General features: G+C 36.2%; 1 protein-coding gene, 1 long non-coding RNA gene and 1 pseudogene across 4 annotated transcripts in view; 1 reads left to right on the top strand and 2 right to left on the bottom strand.

The window, feature by feature from the left end:
• Window positions 1–20,065, top strand: part of Sil1 (SIL1 nucleotide exchange factor) — a 253,723-nt gene that overhangs the window by 191,572 nt on the left and 42,086 nt on the right. The window lies entirely within an intron of this gene.
• The window catches only part of LOC113191506 (uncharacterized), a 283,383-nt gene that overhangs the window by 255,717 nt on the left and 7,601 nt on the right, over window positions 1–20,065 (bottom strand). The window lies entirely within an intron of this gene.
• On the bottom strand, window positions 14,362–14,457 carry LOC113191522 (small nucleolar RNA U13; annotated as a pseudogene).

Below are 20,065 nucleotides of genomic sequence, written 5' to 3'. Positions count from 1 at the left end.
AGTAATTTGTAACCATTTGGTCACTGTTGTATCACCATGTCCCATGTTCATCTGTTAGCCTTCAATTTTTAGGTTTTTTTTTTTTTTTTTTTTTTTTTTGCAGCCTTCAATGAATTTCATTGCTCATCTGCATCTTTTCATACTATCTTCACTGATGACTTTTGTGGGCTTGCTGGGGACCAACATTCTCAATACTACTGAACCTTTATTTTTACTTCTGTCGTCATCTATATGATACCTTGAAGTTAATTTTCTATTTTCCTCAGCATCTCATATTCTCTGGCCACCCCCATTATCTCTTTAGATGTTCATATCTCCTGTTAAACATGCTTGTTGTTCTTATTGTGACCTCCAGATTTTAAATGTCTTCCTCTTTTTTCCATCACTATTTGTGTTCTTCACTCTCTCTGTCTTAGCTCCATCCAGGTAACTCGGGTTACCTACTCACTGACCCTGTCCTACCACCAACTTATCCTACCTGCCAACCTATATTTTCCTTCTATTTATTTATTTATTTATTTATTTAATAGCAATTATTATTATTATTATTTTTTTATTTTTTACCACATTTTTTATTGGTACATTATATTTGTACATATGATGGGATTTGTTGTTACATATTTGCACATTCACACAATATAACAATATCATTTAGTCAATATCACGCCCCACCACTTCCCCCCTGCCTCCACACTTCCCATACCTTGGACTCTTTCCTTTATAGATTTCACTTTGATTTTAATGAGATCCACTCCCACATTTCTTTTCTTTTTTCCTCTCTAGCTTCTGCATATCAGAGAAAACACATGACCTTTGACCTTCTGAGTTTGACTTAGTTCACTTAAAATGATGGTCTCTAGTTCCATCCATTTTAATGAAAATGACATTATTTCTTTTTTTCTTTATAGCTACATAAAGAAAAATGTATATTAAAATTATGTTTATAGCTAGGCATGGTGGTGCATGCCTGTAGTCCCAGCAACTTGGGAGGCTGAGGCAGGAGAATCACACATTCAAACCTAGTCTCAGCAACTTAGTGAGGCTCTAAGCAACTCTTCAAGACCCTGCCTCTAGTAAAATATTAAAATAAAGGGCTGGGGATTTTGCTCAGCATTAAGTACCCTTGAGTTCAATTCCTGGTACCAAAAAAAGAAAGAATAATCGTGTATAAAAACCACATTTTCTTTATCCAGCAATTATTATTTTTTAAAATTTGTTCTAGTTATTCATTTCTTCCCATTATTTCTAAACTTCTTGAAAGAGTAAACAAAAAGAAATACAAATGAGTACACATGTGCATTATGTTAATGTGCTCAAATCCACTATTCCTACAATCTGGTTTCTGCCCCTACATCTCTGAAAATTTTCAAGAGCACTTCAGTATCATTGACATCTATGTAGCAGTCAACATGTTGGCCACTACTTCCCCTTGGAAACTGTACTTCTTGGCTGCCATGGTATTATAATCCCTGGCTTTGGGATGACAGTAATTAATTACTTCCCCTCCTTTTCATTTCTTTTTCTTTTCTTTTTTTTTTTTTTTTTGGTTTAAGATAGACAGAATGCCTTTATTTTATTATTATTTTGTTTTGTTTTTATGTGGTGTCAAGGATCGAACCCAGTGCCTCATGCATGCTAGATAAGCACTCTGCCACTGAGCTACAGCCCCATCCCTCCTCTCCTTTTCTTTTTATGATAACATCATCCTCTTACTGTTTTGTGATTGTAACTACTCAACAAGATTCTTGCAGCTTTGTTATTCTCTTTTCATTTTTTCCTCTTAATGGTCCTGTCTATTCTTGTGGTTTTAAATCCTACCTCATTGTGAATGACTCCAGTGTTCACGTTTAAGTCCAGCCTTTCTTCAGAGGTCTCATCCTACATTTCTTTCATACTGTCTAATTGTACCTCAAACTTGAGGAGAAAGTGAAATTCATTATTGTCTTTCTTATAAACTAGTTTTCCTCCCACATTCTCTTTTTATCTATTCTTGGCACTGTGATTATTGTTGTTACCCATGTTTGAAACTTTTGAATGATATTTGAGTCTTCATTCTTCTTTCACTCTCATTAAGTTGGTGAACAAAACCTGTAGATTTTTATTTCCACTATTTTTACCTACAAACCATTCCACATTTTTCTTCTACTTTAAAAAACCTTGATGTGAGCACAGCAATCTATTCAGGGCTGGGTTCTCTCCCCCGATGCTATCGAATGAACCATGAATACTCTAAACCAAGTACTGCAATCCCATTTTCAGTTGATGTGGATTGATTTAGAGATGGGCATGTGACCCAGTTCTGATCAACGAAACAAAGAGATATTTGCCAAGAAGCTTCTAGGAAGGATTTTGCTCTTATGTGAGAAGAAAGATGATAAAGAGACCTTGCTCTTCTTCTTCCTGCCTTGAATGCAGTTATCTTAGAGCCACAGCAGTTGCCTTGGACCAATGAGGTGTGAAGCACAAGGACTAAAAGCCTATATACTGAGGAGGATAATAGAGGGGAAAGACAGAAGGAGGCTAAAGTTTAGCTACTGTAGTGATTTTGGAATCAGCCTCTTGGAGACTTTCTTAAATGTCTTTGTTTCTTAAAAAAACAAAACAAAACACTGTGTCATTATTTTGTTACTTGCAACTGGACAAATATTGATATTGATAAAATTTCCAAAATTCACCTGGGCATGGTGGCACATACCTGTACTTCCAGTGACTCAGGAGGTTGGGGTGATTGCAAATTCAAGGCCAGCCTCAGCAACTTAGGGAGACCTGTCTCAAAATAGAAAGAGGTAGGGATGTGGCTCAGTGGTAGAGTACCCCTTGGTTCAATCCCCAGTACAAAAAACAAGTCTACAATCCTTCTTAAGATCTTTTAAAGACCTTAAATTCCCCTTCTTCCTTACACCCAGCTCAATTTGTAATTATATATTTGTCTGATTACCTGTTTTGTTTGTCTGTTTTGTTTTTTGTTTTTGTTTTCTTGGTATGGAGGACTGAACCAAGGGGTACTTTATCACTGAGCCAGTCCCTAGTCCTTTTTTATCTAAGTTGCTGAAGCTAGCCTTGAATTTGTGATCCTCCTGCCTCAACCCCCTGAGTTGCATGCGCTACCTGTTTACTGTTGATATCCTTTATTAGGCAGGACTAGAAGGGGTTAGGATCACTTTTCTATCTTAATCTTGCTGTCTCCTTAGTGTATAGCATGAGGCCTAGCATTGAGTGGATTCTCAGGAAATATTTATTTATTTATTAGAGAATTTTAATATTTATTTTTTTTTAGTTTTCCACTGACACAATATCTTTGTTTGTATGTGGTGCTGAGGATCGAACCCAGGCCAGGCGAGCTTGAGCCACATCCCCAGCCCAGGACATATTTATTGAATGAACAAATAAAAAGAAACAAGGAAACAAACTGATACCTAGAAAATGAATTGCTTCTCAGATAATTAATAAAACCTGAGTAGAGAGTGCTGGTTTTATTATTAATGATGTAATAGTTAGTGTAAGATTCAGTACTATATCTTGATCCTTGAAAATCTAAGGCTATGGAAATGAGTGTGCTAACCCTGTTGGCAGAAGGCCCAGAAAATATAAGGTTAGAGATTGGGATGAGGTCAGATGTTGGAGATGCCAGCATTTAAATGAAAGTTTAAATGTGACCTCCTAGGATTTATCTGACTCTTGTCTCCAGTTGCTAATTTTCCCACAGTCCTGCAGTGACAGGGGAGGTGCCCAAATCTTTTGTATCTGATAAACTGATTAACATAATAACCAAGATATGCTCAGGCAGTTTGAGTAACTGTAGCTCTTAAACTGCATTTAAAGTCTGATTACTTTTTTAAGATGGCAATTAATGACGAATGGAAAATGAGCTCTAAGCCTGACCAGCTGCCCTGAGTACTACAGAAATCAAGACTTCATTCTGGAGAGGGAGGCACCACTTTGCTTAATGAACTTGTCCTTTCAGCATTTCTTTTGAATTCCTCTCTGTGATGTGCTCCTGCCTCCTCCACATCCTCTTTGTGACTGCCTTCAGACTTTTTTATTGTTGACTGCCTCTTTCTAATTTCTTCCCTGCATAGTCCCAACCCACAAGTTCTTATCTTTATCTTCAACTTTATTAGCATTTGTTGTTTGGACATATGTACTGACTGTAACATGTCAGCTTCTCTGTTGTATACCAGTTCTTTCATCTATTTCCCCAATAAATTGGAATTGGTACCTAAGTCCATGATATCCATAGCTCCAGAGGATAAGTTTCATGTGGCTTTTTAGAGCATAAATGATCTAACACAGGGGCTGGGGTTGTGGCTCAGTGGTAGAGCACTTGCCTAGCATGTGTGAGGCACTGAGTTCAATCCTTGGTACCACATAAACAAACAAACAAACAAAAATGTATACTCGTATAGTCAGTTTTCCATTATTTTAAAAAAAAAGGATCTATCCCCCCTCTCCTCCCCTCCCCTCCCCTCTTCTCTCTCTACCCCCTCTACTGTAATTCATTCCTCCCCCTTGTATTATTTTTCCCTTTCCCCTCACTTCCTCTTGTATGTAATTTTGTATAACCCTGAGGGTCTCCTTCCATTTCCATGCAATTTCCCTTCTCTCTCCCTTTCCCTCCCACCTCTCATCCCTGTTTAATGTTAATCATCTTCTCATGCTCTTCGTCCCTACTCTGTTCTTAGTTACTCTCCTTATTGTTTTTTAGGGATTGGCTAGCTTCACCTAGCATAATCTGCTCTAATGCCATCCATTTCCCTCCAAATTCTATGATTTTGTCATTTTTTAATGCAGAGTAATACTCCATTGTGTATAAATGCCACATTTTTTTTATCCATTCGTCTATTGAAGGGCATCTAGGTTGGTTCCACAGTCTTGCTATTGTGAATTGTGCTGCTATGAACATCGATGTAGCAGTGTCCCTGTAGCATGCTCTTTTTAGGTCTTTAGGGAATAGACCGAGAAGGGGAATAGCTGGGTCAAATGGTGGTTCCATTCCCAGCTTTCCAAGAAATCTCCATACTGCTTTCCAAATTGGCTGCACCAATTTTCAGTCCCACCAACAATGAACAAGTGTACCCTTTTCCCCACATCCTCGCCAGCACTTGTTGTTGTTTGACTTCATAATGGCTGCCAATCTTACTGGAGTGAGATGGTATCTTAGGGTGGTTTTGATTTGCATTTCTCTGACTGCTATCGATGGTGAGCATTTTTTCATGTACTTGTTGATTGATTGTATGTCCTCCTAGGAAAGGCAGCAGAATACAACAGACACTACTATGGCAAAATGTAAATCAATGGAAGTGTAACTGATGTGATTCTGCAATATGTATACAGGGTAAAAATGGGAGTTCATAACCCACTTGAATCAAAGTGTGAAATATGATATATCAAGAACTATGTAATGTTTTGAACAACCAACAATAAAAAATAAATAGATCATTTTATTTATTTATTTTTTATTTAACACAAAAATTGAAATTACCAATAATCGGTAGTAGCAAGGCATAAACCAAGAGCAGACAGGCTTTTATTTCTATAACTGATTTTTGTTCGATTTTTCTTTCAGTGAGTACTATTTTTATAATTAAAACTTAACAGTAAGAAACAAAACGAAGCGAAACAAAAGTTGAAGGCTTCTATATCTAACAATGGCTGTTTCCATATCCTAAGAAAAATTCTTGGATCAAAACACCTGAAGCCCGGTGTAGTGATATACTCCTATAATCCCAGCTAATTGGAGGCGGAGGCAAGAAGATTCCAAGTTTGAGACTAGCCTGGGCAAGTTAGCAAGACCCTGTCTCAAGATTAAAAAGTAAAAATGTCTGGGTATGTAGTTTAGTGGTAGAATACCCCAGGATTCAATCCCTGATACCATGGGGAAAAAAGTCAAATACCTGAAAATGCTGGATTAAATATTTAAACATTTCCTTAAATGCTCCGCAGACAGGTAGCTGTAGGGCCATTGCTTTGTTTAGGTGCAGGGGAAATTAATAACCTCATATTCTTTTTTTTTTTTTTGTATGGGGGATTGAAACCATGGGTGCTCTACCACTGACCTACATCCCAGCCCCCCCCCTTTTAAAATATATTTTGTTTTAGTTTTAGTTGGATAGAATACCTTTATTTTATTTTTATGTAGTGCTGAGGATTGAACCCAAGGCCTGGCATGTGCCAGGTGAGAGCTCTACAGCTGAGCCACAACTTAAGCCCCATCCCCAGCCCTTTCTATCTTTTGAGACGGGTCTTGCTAAGGTACTCTTACTGGTCTCAAACTTGTGATTCTCCTGCCTCATATCTCCTCAGTTGTGATAAAATATAAATTTTATCACAAACAGCATTAATAATATATATTAATAATAATAATATATATCTATTTTTCATGTAGTCATGTGCTACCACACCCAGCAATAACATCATGTTCTTTATGTATCCCTGGAAGAGGGTGAAAGAAATACTAATGCCAAATAAAGCTCAAATTCTAAGAGATAAAGAACACGGAAACTGACAAGTGTCCTGGGGACATTTGCCATTATCTAGTGGTCCAGAACTTTGGGTTTCAGCATGCTTCAAAACTTGGGGTGCAACCCTGGGTTCAATCCTCGGTATTGCGAAAAAAAAAAAAAAAACAGGGGACGGGAAACAAAGTTCAGGGATTATGAGTGAGAGAATGTATAACAGCTGGGAGCAGTGGTGCATGTCTGTAATCCCAGCTGCTTGGAAGGCTGAGACAGGAGAATTGTGAGTTCAAAACCAGCCTCAGCAACTGTGAGGCACTAAGAAACTCAGTGAGACCCTGTCTCTAAATAAAATACAGAATAGAGCTGGGGATATTGCTCAGTGGTCAGTACCCTTGAGTTCAATCCCTGGTACCAAAGAAAGAAAGAAAAAGGAAAAAAGAGACTGTATTACAAACATGAAAATCCACACAAAAGAAGTTATTAAGGCAACTTAGCTTTGAATGCCAGGGAGAAAAATTTCCCCCAAATTCTTTACTCAAGCCAGCTCTAGAATGCATTTGGGCTGGAAAAAATACTCCTTTTGAAATCTGAAATATCTAAAATGAGAATTTACTGAAAATGATCTCAACAAGTAATAAACTGGAAAAATGATTGCAAGTTATATCATAAACATAGCATTAATAATATATGTAGCATTAACAATAAAATATAAATTTTATCACAAACAGCATTAATAATATATATTAATAATAATATATTTTTTTTCTAAAATAGAGAATAAACACACTAACAATCCTATTAAAAAAACATGCAGAAGTTCAAATATAAGGATACTTTCAAGAATAGTGGAATTATGGTCTGGGGTTGTGGCTCCGAGGTAGAGCGCTCACTTCACACGTGTGAGACCCTGGGTTTGATCCTCAACACCACATATAAAAATAAATAAGTGAAATAAAAGTATTGTGTCCAACTACAACTAAAAAATAATAAAAAAAAGAATAGTGGAATTTTGGTGAAAGGCAACTGAGAGGAATTCATGGATTTATCTTCAGCATTGACTATATGGTGGCTGGTGTGCAGGAGGGAACTAGGGCATAAGCCAGTTGAGAGGAGCCCTCCTAGATCAGAACAAATGTCAAACAAGAGTCTCAGAAACTGTTCCTTCAAAGAAGACTATGGGGAGGCTGCCAGTGCCTCACCAGGGAGTCCTTTTTTCTGCCCAGGAGGGTATAAGCCACTGGAGAAAATGACTCAGAAATAATTAGTGAAGGACAAAAGACTCAGAGTCAGAAAGATAGTTTTAAAGTAGAGCCCCTGATAGATCTAGCCCACACAGGAGCTGGAGCTGGACAATAAAAAAATGGCTCCCTGGTTTATTTAAGGGAGTACATCAAAGGCAGGGATAAGGTTTCAGGGGTAGAGTTTTATTTCATGGTGTCTTGCAGTCAGCAGATTGATTGGCATTTTAGCACGTCACACCCATCTCTGAGGGGCTGTGCAACTAGAGCAGTTCACACATCTCAGGTGTGTGGGACCTGGGGCAGAGCTTGAATAGGGTTACATGTGTCTGGGTGGTCTTGGCTAGAGGAAATTTCCACTGGAAGTTCCCAGATACCAGATGCTCCTATTCACTAGGCTGTGATGCTGATGTAGTTCATATACAGCCCACTGATGGCTCGAGACCAGAGACCAAGTTGATATTCGTAGTTTATGGAGCAATTTGCTTTTGAGCATTGTTGAAAACAATAAAGCTGTATATTTTAGGGGTTAACCTTCTGCATTGCAAATATTTTTTCCAAATTTGTGTTCAAACTTATGATACCTTTTCCTTTGGACATTAAAAGGGTTTATTTAAAGAAATTGATAATTTATTATTTCATGGTTTCTATTTTTTAATATTTATTTTTTTAGTTGTAGTTGGACACAATACCTTTATTTTATTTATTTTTATGTGGTGCTTAGGATCGAACCCAGGGCCTTTGTAGTTTCTGCAGATCTGATGCTAGGCGAGCACTCTACCACTGAGCCACAACCCCAGCCCCCATGGTTTCTATTTTTAATGACATTTAGTAAAAGCCTTCTCAGCAATAAGAGTACATAAATTTTTTTTCATATTATTTCAAAAATATGAAATATTTAGTACATGAAGAAGAGTTCAGGAAATCTTACACTTACCACACAGATTCAGTGAACTAAAATTTGCTGTATGTACTTCAGATTTTTTAGAGAAATAAATGATATAATTGAAAATACTTCCATAATTTTTTCTAATTCTATTTTCTTTTTTTAAAATTTTATTTATTTATTTATTGGTATGTGGTGCTGAGAATCGAATCCAGTGCCTCACACATGCTAGGCAAGTGCTCTATTACTGAGCCACAACCCCAGCCCTCTAATTCTATTTTCTTCTCTCCCAGAGGTAACCGCTGTTACAAATTTGGAGTGTTTCATGTCAGCCTCTTTTTCCATTATAGGCTAGTCATTTAAGTATTCAGCTCTCCTCATCTATGTGTATGTTACAAAAAAAAATTTGTTTTAGTAGCTTTCCATTTCATTAACAGTAGCTCTGAGTACAGCTTTTATGTGCATCCCATTGTTTTAATAGGCCTGATGTATTTCTTTATTAATGGACATTTAGATTGTGGCCAGTTTTTGGCTTAACACTCAGTGTTTTAGTAAATATCCTTGTGCATGATTCCTTGGGCACATGTGCAAGCATTTCTCTAGGGTATGTGCCTACAAATAGAATTGCTAGGTAATAATCTGTGCACATTTTCAACACAAGTACATAATGCCAAATTGTTTTCCAAGTGCTTGCTGATGGGAATAAACTTTTACTGTATTTAAGAGGTTCCGTTTCCTGACATCCTGCTCAACCCTTGGTATTATTAGAGTTTGTTGTTTCTGCAGATCTGATGGATTTGATGTGGTATCCCATTGTTTTTTTGAATTTACTCTTCAATGTCTGCTGCAAACATTGTGTATTATTTCCTGCATAATTGGAATCACAGTATACATACAAATCATAGAATTCTTGTTCTCTCTTCCAGCCTCTTTTTCCATTATAGGCTAGTCATTTAAGTATTGAGTTGGGGATGTAGCTCAGTGGTAGAACACTTTTCTAACATGCGTAAGGCCCTGGGTTTTGTCCCCAGCAGTGGGGAAGAAGGCAAAATAAATTAACAAACTGAAAATCCAAATTACTGTTTATGTTGCCTTTTGTCATATAAAGTAACTTATTTTATAAATAAATACTAATATTTTATATATTTATATATATATCTTATAAGTATTTTATAAATAAATACCAATATTTTCTTAAAAGTTTATATTTTTTGTGTTTTTAGAAATCCTTCCTTACCCTGAGGTATAAAGAAATTAACCTAAAGTAACTTCCAAGAGTATAAACTTTTGACACATTTTTATTCTAAATAAACCTTTGTGGTGCTGTGGTTGAAGCTCAGTGGTAGAGCGCTTGCCTTGCAAGTATGAGGCACTGGGTTTGATACTCAGCACCATATAAAAATAAAATAAATAAAGGTATTGTTTTCACCTGTTTATAAAAATTTTTTTTGTATGCTGAGAGGTAAAGATTTTAGTTTTTATGATGTGGCTATCAGGCGTCCTGTAATCAGGAGTATTCTGTAGCGAGTATTCTGTCTTTTCCCCAGTGAATTTTAATGGTTTCTCTATCATATATATAGGGTTCCTTTTGTTTTTTTGAGGGGAGGGTACAAGGGATTGAACTAATGGACACTTGACCACTGAGCCATATTACCAGCCTTATTTTGTATTTCATTTAGAGACAGGGTCTCATTGATTTGCTTTGTGCCTCACTTTTGCTGAGGCTGGCTTTGACCTTGCGATCCTCCTGCTTCTGCTGCTGGGATTACAGTACAGGGTTTCTTTATTTGTATTGCTTTGTATCCTGATCCTTTCTAATTTTCTCTTTGGCTGTGATGTGTCATTATCTTTAATGTTTTGTTGCATTTAGTTTGCTAGTTTTTTTGTTTGGTTTGGTACTAGGTATTGAACTCGGGGGCACTCGACCACTGAGCCACATCCCCAGCCCTATTTTGTATTTTATTTAGAGATGGGGTCTCACTGAGTTTCTCAGTGCCTTGCCATTGCTGAGACTGGCTTTGAACTCTCAATCCTCCTGCTTCAACCTCCCAACCCGCTGGTATTACAGGTGTGCGCCACCGTGTCCAGCTAGTTTGCTAGATTTTTTAAAGAGAATAAGTAAGATAATGTTGTTATTGGGCAATCTGTTGATTATACATACATACAGTGTATTGATTATACATACATACATACATGAACAAGTAATAGGGAAACACAACATTCAGACTGCAGTTTCTGTTATGAAGAGGGAAGGAATCTGACTGGCAAATGGTACACAATGGTTTTCAAATTTGTTGGTAATGTTTCTGTGTGTGTAGTACTAGGGATTGAACCCTGGACCTTGCATATGCTAAGCAAGTATAGTACCATAGCTCCATTCCCGGCTAGCCCTTTTTATTTTATTTCGAGTCAGGGTCTTCCTGAGTTGCCCAGAACGGCCTTGAATTTGAGATATTCACCTCGTCTCCTTAGCTGAGATTACAGGTGTGTGTCACCATGCCTGGATAAATTTTTGTTTTTTATACTGATTAGTAAGTTGTTAATTCAAAAATTGTTGTTTGTACTCTCTGACATTTTGCATGTTTTTTAAGTGTGACATTTGTAAACTCTTTTAAAAATTTAAAAAGGGAGTATAGAATGGTCAATTTGAGAATAGATCTTCAACATTAAGCAAACAGAGATTGTTCTTGTGTAATAAATAAAGCAAAGAACCAGAATTTTTCAGATAATATAATTAGATAATATAAACCAGCATTAGCCAACATGGTGGCTTTGTGCCAGTTAGGAATTTGTATCCCATTCTGTGAGGATGAGTGCAAAGTTTGGTTGCACTCCATATTTGACTAATCTTTTTACTTATAATTTTTATATCTCTGATTATAAATGTTATAGACCTTGTGAGTTGTCATACTATTCTTGAATTTTTGTATCAAGGTCATAGTGATATCACAAAGGAGTTTATAATGTGCCCATCCTCCTCCTAGTGTCTGGAACATTATGTATAAGATAGGGTTGTAAGCTCCTTAAAGTCTTGATAAAACTCACCTATTAAGACTGACTAAACAAAGACTGTCTGAGTTTGGACATTTTTATAGGTTTAAAATTTAATCATAATATTAATTTCATTAATATTATAAGTCTCTTTGGATTGTTTATGTCTTACTGAGTCAATTTTCCCCTATAAAATTGTTTATGTTAAAATTTTACTGGCAAAAATTTGTTAGTAGTATTCCTGTAGGTTTTTGTTTTTGTCTTTTTTTGGTCCATGCTGCCTTTACTATTATATTCTCCTTTATTATACTTCTTATAAGTTTTGTCTGTTTCTGTTATTTTTTACTTAACCCATGTTGCTTTTAATCTTTTGGGTGTTTTGTTTTATTTTTTGTTGCTGAGTACCAAATCCAAGGCTTTACACTTTAGGCAAGCTCTCTACCACTGAACTAAATCCCAACCCCCAGTCTTTGGTTTTATTTAGCCTTTTTTCTTCCTTTGTTTTCTGTCCTTACTTCTGCAATTAACTTAATTAACTTTATTATTTTCTTCTATGTACTTTTACTCTTCTGGTGTTTTTCTAACTTTTCAAGTTGAATGCACAGCATAGTTAAATGTTCTGTAATTTAAATAGTTATTTTAAAATCTATGAATTATTGAATCTGTGTGGTTTTAGTTTCCCAGACCCACTGTTCCCCTTTCCTGTATTTATTTGTATATTAATCATTGTGTGCCAAGATGATGATATCTATGATAGTAGTCCTTTGGTGTTAGTTGAAACTTCCTATTTTGCTTGCCAGTTGTGTTTAGTTTTTGTAAATGTCCTATAAGTGCTTTTGAAGAATTTAGGGATTTGTTTGTTTGCTTGTTTGTTTCCTTATCAGCTTGTTTTGCCATGCTGGGGAGAGAATGCAGGACCTCACATGTGCTAGGCATGTGCTCTACCACTGAGCTACACTCCATTCCAAAAATTAGTGCTTTTTATTTGTTGGATAATGGACACAAATAATTTTTCTTTTGCTTTATATATCTGGGTGTGGGAATTCAAGTTTGTATGTAAGGTGTCCATGTCTCCTGTTGTCTTACTAATTTGTGATCAGCCTCATCTTATTGTTTCCTCCCTCTGTCTCTTTCCTTCCTTCCTTTCTATCTTTCTCTGGTACTGGGGATCAAATTCCAGAACACTTTACCACAGAGCTAAATCTCCAGTCCTTTTCATTTGATTTTATTCTATTTTGAGACAGGGTCTCACTAAGTTGCTGAGGCAGGCCTGTTGAGTCTTTGGGATATAGGTGTGTGCCACCATGCCCAGCTTTCATTTTCTTTTCTCAGAGATTAGTAATAAAATCTCTATGATTATATATTTCTGTTCCTTTCTGAATTTTGCTTTATTTTTATCTAAGATTATTAAATGTTACACAGATTTGTGATTCTGATAACCTCCTAGCTGTACCCTATTGTTCCTTATATCATAAAGTTATAATCATCTTGACTGCTATAAGTCCTTGTGTGGGTTCCCCAGGCCATCCCCTCCACTGCCCACTGCCTAAGGATTGAACCCAGAACCTCACACACACTAGGGAAGTGCTTTGCCATTGAGTTATTCACCTTTCCCCTTTAAAATTTTTATTTTGAGACACAGTCTCCCAGACTGAACTGGAATTTTCAATCCTTCCTCAGCCTGCTTGGTAGCTGGGTGTGTACCACTGCCTGGCTCCTAAGAAGTCATTTTTTTGCCTTAAAATCTGTTTTGTCTGATATTACTATAGCTAAAAACTTTCTGTTAGCATTTTCTTGATGTATCTTTTTCTGTCCTTTTTATTTGTCTTTTATACCATTAAGTTTTGGACATATCTTTCTTTTAATTAATTTTTTTATTTATATATGTCGCCAGAATGCATTACAATTCTTATTATACATATAGAGCACAATTTTTCATATCTCTTGTTGTATTCACACCAATTCATGTCTTCATACATGTACTTTGGGATAATGTCCATCACATTTATTAGGAAAAATTAACTCATTTTCTTTTACTGTGACTTATTGACATATTTGGATCATTTTCTGCCATTTGTTTCATTGATTAGCTTTTAACATGTTTCATAAGCTGCTGAAGTTTAAAGTAAAGCTTTCTATCCCCTCAAATATTGAAAAAAACTAAGAATTCTTTAATTTTAGTTATCTCCATTTTTCATATTCTTTGGGTAATATTTTGTTTCTACCTGTCTTTAACCAACTTCATATATTAGTGATTATTGTCGTCATCTATGCCAATGCTTTACAATTCATGCTTGTTTGTATTTATCAATATACTACTTCTTATTATTATTGTTTACTTACTTTAATTTCTGAGATTCAATTTCCCAGAGTTAATCTTTCAGCAAATGTTGAGGGATAATGCTTTCTTAGTTTTTCCTAATGCCATTATCATTTTGCCATCCTTCCTGAAAAATAATAGTTATCTTTATAGTATCTGTTATTATTGGTGAAAAATCTATTGCCTGTTTAATAGTTTAACAATATCTTTTATAGCTGATGAGTGTTCCCATGATGTTTAAAAGTTTTTCATTTGTATTTAATTATTATTATATATTCAAGTATGATTTATTTTAATTTATCTGTAGCTTTCAAAGTACAGTTTTAACTTACAGTCTTTAGTTATGGCAATTCCCTAATTATTATCTTACTGTGTGCTTCATAGGCACTCCTTCATATTCTTTATTTGGGGATTATATTGGGCCATCTGTTTCTGATATCTCTTAACCATTATTTCACTTTAAAAAAAAATCAGATGGGTAATATGCTAACATTATAACAAGGTCTGAGGGAAGCACATATTACAAAGTGGTGTGAAAATCACACTTATGAACTACAAAAAGACACCTCTCTCTCTCTCTTTTTTTCCTGGTACTGGGGATTGAACCCAGGGGTGTTCTATTTTTTATTTTGAGAAAGGCTTTCACTAAGTTGTCCAGGCTGGCCTTGAACTTGGAATCTTCTTGTCTCCCAAGTAGATGGGATTATGGATGTGTGCCACTGAACTTAGCCCTTTTCTTTTCTTTTTAATTTCTTCATCTCTTAGACTTCTTCCTGGATGATTTCTTTCACCTTATTTTCCCATCAACTGTATCTATCTTTGGTGTGTCTAACATGTTTATTACACCATAAATTTTTTTGTTATTAAGTGATTTTTTCATTTCTGGGAGTTTCCAAGTTTTGATTATGTTGTTCAGTTGAAATACTTAAATTTCAATTATTGTTGTGGGGCAGGTTGCTCAGAAAACACACCAAGTCCCAGTTTTGTCCAAATTGATGAGTTTTTATTTAGCTGGCCGGGGTGAATACTCCCCACAGGACCCATCACTGTCTCTGCAAGGAACAGCCCTGAGCCTGCACATTTTAGGATATTTAAAGGCAAAAGCTGCAAAAACCACATCCAGGTTGACATAGCTGCAAGCAAGAAGGTACAGAAGCTGAATTGGGCAGTTAGTGAGACAATGCAGTGGGTGCGTTGGTATTTCCCATGGAACTAGCAGCAGGTTGGCATAGCAGCAAGCAAGCACAAGAGAAAGGGGTCAAAATGACCCTTATTCAGTATACATTAGAGAATGGTTACTAACATCTAGACAATGAATCTCTGATAAGGTACATTGCCCAAGAAAAATGGAAACCAAAGAGAACAATTTTACATCGTGTAAGAATTGCTATTTGGGTTGCCAAGTATATTGTGCTAGGTAACTGTTAATGGGTACAGAGGTGGGGCTTTCCCATGGGAGAAGCATTTCTTACATGATATGAAGTCACAGGGTAAAATGGAGTCTGTTTGGTCATTGCCCATATAGCCTGACCCATAACATTATGACTTCTTTGGTTCATATTTAAGTATATTTCTTAACTTCCACATGTAATGGAAACTTTCTAGTTAATGTTTTTGTTATTGACATCTATGTTGTGGTCAATGAAATGTCCTTAATTTTGATTATTATTTTATGCATTTGAAATCAGTTGAGATTTTCTATTTGGTTCACATCTGCTATGTTTTAGATAAGTGTCCCCCAAAGGTCTGTGTGTTAAAGCCTTGGTCCTGAGGGTGACACTGTTGAGAGACAGAAGAAGCTTTGAGAGGTGCAATGTAGTGGGGAGAGTCTTAGGACATTGGGGCATGCTCTGGAAGGGGATTATGGAACCCGGTTTCTCTGTCTCTCTCTGCTTCGTGGCATATGAGGTGAGTGGTTTGTTTCAACATGTGCTCCCTGCCATTGCAATCTGGCACCCTTACTAGAGGCCCAAAGTAATGGACACCTTGGTCATGAACTAGAACCTCCAGAACCGTGAACCAATATAAGACCTTTTTTCTTTATAATTTAATTCCCTCCAGTATTTTATTATAGTAACATAAAGCTAATTAAGATAATACATTTTTTTTGTAAATGTACTACGTATACCTAAAAAGAATATAAATTCTATACTTTGATAGTGACATATCCTTGTCCCATACTTCAGCCCCCTCCACACGTGTACACATGGTCTCATAGATTTTGGGGGGGCAGAGTATGGGGAGGAATATAGAGTTTTGCTATGTTGCCCAGTAGGGTCTTGAACTCTTTGGGTTATAGGCATTTGCCATTGCATCCAGCTTACTTAAAATAGTTTGAGATGGTGCAAGAACAATATGCATTATCTAGAAGCCATATTTAATATTTTTAATTGTGATTTTTTTTTTCCTAGCTACCAAAATTTTTTCCTGGCTAGTAGTACAATACTCTTACGAAGCTGGGCACCAGCAGCAAGCCTCAACTCCCAGTCAGCCAGGCAATCACAAAAGTAAACAGACATTACTCTACCATGTACTCTGTTGGTTACCAATGATTTTAGTAGGTTAGGTATATTATATACATTTTTAGCTTATAATATTTTCAAGTTAGGATAGGTTTATTGGGATGTAACTTCATAAGGAATATACATCTACATGTGAGTGTAATATATATATATGAATATGTACATATCTCTCACATGTACATACATATGTGTGTTTATATCTATATCTATATATATATACACACACATTTATTTGTATATATGTATATATTATGTAAGGACGAACTCTTGGGTGTTTTGTCTAAAAATGTCTTAGTTTTCCACTTACTTTCAAAAGATGTTTTCTCTAGATATAGAATTGTGTAATTTTCTTTTTGCTCTAAAACATTTGTTTTCTTTCAGCAAATTAAATATACATTCCATTCTGCCTTCTATTGTTGCTTTTGAAAAGTTAGCTGTCACTAACTTTGAAGTTAGTGTTTTGGTCACTCCTTTTGAAGATAAACCCTTTTTCCTCCATCTGCTTTTAAGATATTTTTCCCCATGTATGTATATTTGTGAATTTAATTTTTTTGCTTGAACATTATTGAATTTATTCAATCTAAATTTGTTTCATCTGTTCTACAATATTTTCAGCCATTATCTCTTCGGATATCTGCTTCTTTCTCTTTCTTATCTTTCTGAGTCTTTGGGTGACTTCCATCTTTGGGCTTATGTCCCCTTAAACTCACAAGGTTGCTAAAATCAAAAACCAAGTTTGACTAAACCTGTGAGTGCTCTACACCTTTGTGGCTTCAATATTCTGGTTACTTTCTAGGCTCTCTTTTCCTTACCTTTTAGCCTGGTAGTTTGTAATAATTTTGTTGCAGTTTGATGCTCGTAAGGAAATATTTTTATTCAGTTTGTTTTCAAAAGGTGGATCTGAATAATCTAATTCACCACTAATAGAAACGAGAGTTGGCTTGGTTTTAAAATATAGATTGCAAGCTACCTTACTGAACTATCTTATAGTTTCTAGTATCTTTTCAGTTTATTCTTTTATTTATATAGTTGTTATGTCTGTAAACAATGATAAACTTTTCCTCTTTTAGTTATAATGATGTTAACAAATACTTTGTTCTTGACAGAGGTGATTTTAGTATTTCATGATCATATGTGTTGCTGGTATTTGATTGTGTTTGTGTGTATATTTATTTATATATGTATGTTAAGTAGGTAAGTTAAAAATTACATATGTATCTTTCAATTTCATTTTCATCACGGGGCTCAATTAGAAGTTTATTTTGTGTTTTTTTTTTTTAACCATCTACTAAGATGATCATATAACCATACCTCTGTTATACCTCTTTGGTGAATTTATTTATATACTACCTAGTAGTGAGACATCTTTACATTTTTGAAATAAGTTTTTTTTTGCTCACAGTATTATCTAGTGCTGTTTAACAAGCCACCACAAACTTGGTACCTTTAAATAATACAGTATATTATATCAGTTTCTATGGGCCAGGAGTTGAGGCATATCTTAGTTGTGTTCTCTGCATTGTTGCAGTCCAAAGTGTCACCTGGAACTGGAGGGAGTGTAAATAACATTTTCAGGTCAATAGCCTACTGTTTTAAGTTCTTTCCAGAAACACTGTAATGCCATCCCTAAGAAGTAACCCTTTCCTCATCATCCCAAATGGTAAGATCTGTATTCCAGAGAGCAGGGCAGAAGAAAGGATATAAAAGAGGTAAAGGGCAGTTAAAAAAATCTCTTGAGAATCCCAGAAACTGTCCAGTCTGCTATATAACACATTGGCCAAAACTTAGTATGATGGCCTTTCCTCGCCATCAGACTTTGGAGACTGGGAAAGAATCGTGAGCACCTCTAGGAGTTTCTGCTACAGCTACCTTTAAGAAGAGGAAGTTTCTCCTTTTTCTTTGCTCTGGAATAACAAAGATTTTATAGCATAAAATCACCTGGTTTTTGAAATTGAAAAAGATAACCTGAGAAATCGTCAGTGACTCAGTTTCTTTGTGTGTGAATATATTTTTATTATTTTTTGCAGTACTGGGATTGAACACAGGGCCTCATACATGCTAAGCACACACTTTACCACTGAACTACACCTCCAGCCCTACCTTTTTTGCAAATATATTTTTAATTGATAAATGAAAATTGTGCATATTTACTGTGTAACATGAATTTTTTTCCCTTTTTTTTTTTTTGTGGTGCTATGGATTGCCAAGGACTTGCAAGTTCTCTGCCACTAAGCTCTATCCCCTGTCCCCCATGTAATATTTTGATATCAGTTTGTTATCTGTGGAGTGGGCAGGACTTGAAGAGGGAGCATAGCATACCAGAGAGCACTGGACTAACCTAGACTGGGTGTACTGTCTTATGAGAAAGGCTAGCTTTGGTAAAGGAGCCTGAAAAGGGCATGGACTTTGCACAATGTCTCATTTAATCCTAACAACAACTCTGGGCAGGTAATAAAAGTCTGGCTTTACCAAGGAGGATTTTTGCCCTAGGGCATATAGATAATTTATGGGAGTGTTAAACCTAGATGTCAAAGCTCATGTTCTTCTTATAGTTTGAAGAGCTAATGAATTCTCACAGAAAGGGACATTCCTCTGAAGGTCTTGAATGGGGTCCCTAGTGTCTTTCTTTACCAGGTGCACACGCTCTTGACTTTAATATTGGAGGATATAGGGAATAATACCCAGAGGGAAGAGTTGGGATTTATGGCAAGGGTTGCTGATTTAAGCTAGCTCCCACAGCCAGAGTGGTGGTCAGGATGAGATGATCAGTCTGTTTTGTATCTTTCTTTCCTTTCATTCTTCGCACATGTGTTAGGAGGTGTTCGGTCAACACTTCCTAGACTCAACCTCATTAACAATCTCATACCTACAACTTACAGGTTTCTGCCCCCTAGCAGTGATCCCCTGAAAATAGCCCTAACCAATTTTTCCAGAAATAGCCCTGTTTTGATTGAAGCAAGTATGTTTTTAAACTGTGCTGCTCTGGTTCAGTTTTTGGAACAATCAAGCCACTTCTTGGGGTTTTTTTTTCTAAATATTTAAGCCACAAGGCCTATATAGATGGGGACTCTTCTGTTGTACCTCCTCTCTTCTCTCCCTACACCCCCTAACATTTTTTAATGTTTTGCTTTTTGAATTCTGATCAGTTAGAAGTTTTCTCTTCCAGCATCTCTTCTACTCATAATGGTAGTCCATTACTTAAAGAGGAGAATCCATAAAGGCTGGGGGAGGGGGAGGACAGTAATTGAAAGATGGCAGGAAATATTGACCCTGTGCCCTGCTAATGACAGTTGTGCTTTGCAGTCTGTGCTGCCTGGGTAGAAGTCCTGGTGGGGGAGTCTTGGGCTTTTTCAGGAATTTGGCTGCATACCATTATCTCGGAATGTGTGCAAAGCATTTAATGAACAGCACTGAGTAAAACAGGCTGTGATGTGGCTGTGAAACAGAAGGATTTCTTCATATTAGACAATCCATAATCCCTTTGTTTCAGGGAAATCTCCAAGACTGATTTCCCAGGCTGCCTCCCAGCCTCCACTGCATTTCACTTACATATACAACCTTGAGGTTTAAAGCTAATTTATTTCTATCCCATTTTCTCTCTGCTTTTATTCTGCATTTAATCAGTTGTGTTGGTCTTACTGCCACTTCAG

This window comes from Urocitellus parryii, chromosome 1 (genome assembly GCF_045843805.1).
Source record: "Urocitellus parryii isolate mUroPar1 chromosome 1, mUroPar1.hap1, whole genome shotgun sequence".
In the NCBI taxonomy this organism is placed as follows: Eukaryota; Metazoa; Chordata; class Mammalia; order Rodentia; family Sciuridae; genus Urocitellus; species Urocitellus parryii.
This window is presented reverse-complemented; position numbering and strand designations above follow the sequence as displayed.